Source organism: Nanorana parkeri, unplaced genomic scaffold (assembly GCF_000935625.1).
Source record: "Nanorana parkeri isolate BGI_ZX_2015 unplaced genomic scaffold, ASM93562v1 scaffold255, whole genome shotgun sequence".
NCBI lineage: Eukaryota > Metazoa > Chordata > Amphibia > Anura > Dicroglossidae > Nanorana > Nanorana parkeri.
Genome location: NW_017306523.1, coordinates 622,072 through 623,792, shown reverse-complemented (window position 1 = coordinate 623,792; position 1,721 = coordinate 622,072). Strand labels below are relative to the sequence as shown.

At 44.2% G+C, this 1,721-nt stretch overlaps 1 protein-coding gene across 1 annotated transcript in view; it reads left to right on the top strand.

Moving 5' to 3' along the window:
* Positions 1-1,721, top strand: part of PTPN2 (protein tyrosine phosphatase, non-receptor type 2) — a 47,931-nt gene that overhangs the window by 32,867 nt on the left and 13,343 nt on the right. The gene's annotated exons all lie outside the window — the stretch shown is intronic.

The window sequence follows — 1,721 nt, the reverse complement described above, 5'->3', positions numbered from 1 at the left end:
ATCAAAACACCCCCCCCCCCCAGCATTTTTGGCCATATTCTTTCTTGCTGTTTTCAGTGACCTCCTGACTTCAACTATGTTTACGTCTAGGCCGGTTAAAGTACCACTTAAATGCATTTTGGCTGCAAAAAACTACCGGCTGGTAATTTGCTAAGAAGCTTTTCGGTTTTAAGTAGTCATCTAGTATTGGACACTTTTTAAATAGTCATGTCATCCGCATGGCTGATTGTTGCCCTCTTGTTTCTGGAATTTTTTTTAGGACATGTAGAAATTGTCAAGATGTATCTAGTTTTGTGTAAGCAGAAAGTTTAATTACTAACCTTTCCCATGTGTGTATCCTATTGCCAGTTATAGGAATTGCTCATAATTACTTGTGGAACATAGAGATTATTTTAGTAATGACTCCCTTGGCTTTATTCCCAGTTTTTCCATTATGTATAGTTATAAATTTTCCTGGGTTTGAGTTGACATTCAGAAGAATTTTAGAATTGCATTTTAAATACTAAATTGCATAAATACTTCAAACAGAGATATACTGAGTATTTGGGTGGGTAATCCTACTCGTCTCTTATTCTTCGCTACTGCTCTCCGATACCGGAAGTTCCGGTCAGGGGGACATCTTCCACTGAACGGCAGTGCCAAGGGAGCATAAAGCCAGCTTCCTTTCCAATCCGTAAGCCAGGCGGTGGGTTATGACCCCCCCTTCCCGCCTACCTGATTGGCTAGGAAGCCGGCTTCACTTAGGTCAGGAAGCCATGCTGACTAGACACATCAGGAAGCCGGATGGCACCTCACGACCTCCCGCCCAGCTTTCTGATTAGTCAGGCAGCCTCGGCAAATTACATTTTTAGGGTTATTTAGATAGAACACCGGCTTCCCAGGCAATCGGGAAGTCGGCATGATCCACCGCCTAACTTCCTGATAATTGGGGCACACAGCACCCGTATCGGTACTCTGTATTGGCCCGTACTAGTGGTGAAAAAAAAAATATATCAATACTAGATACCGAAAAAACTGTATTGGTGCTTCCGTTCCCTGCTTCACTGAGAGCCCTGTCACACAATGTTCAGACCAGATTTGCGCGCGTTTCCGCCAACACGTTGCGTTTGTGACACTTTCCACTGCGGGCTTTTTTTGTCCATGTCATAGCTTCTGGTGCGTTCCAGTGCAGGAAAAATGTGGCCTGCAGCATCTTTTTTTTTTTCCTGCACTGGAATGGATTTGACTGCTGTGAACAGAGCCCCAAAAGCACATACAAATGCATTTTTGGTGCGGAAGAAACGTGTAACATATCGCATCTGATCCGGACATGGGGCGAATGGGCCCTGAGGACGGACTTATTATAATTAATCTGAAAGCTCTCTATAAACAAAAGCCTTGTATGAGATGGGTTCTTAGACATTATTATAGTTGAATATGAGTGCATATGTAGGGCCCAGAAACCAGGCTTACTAGTAATAAGAATAGAGCGAACAGGAGGTATGACATTAAGGGCAAGAACACATACTAAAAAGATGCTGGAAGAAGAGGGACAAGAAGAGTACTCATTGGTCAGCATAGTCACCTGTCTATTGAGAAGCACTTCTCAGTGGTCAGGTGACTGTGCTGACCAATGAATGCTCACCATTTGTAAGCATTGTTCAAAATGCTCAGTGCAGGGCTGCGGTTTGGTGTACGGATGGCACACCAGCCGTTGGGGGGGGGGGGGGGGAAAAAAATGT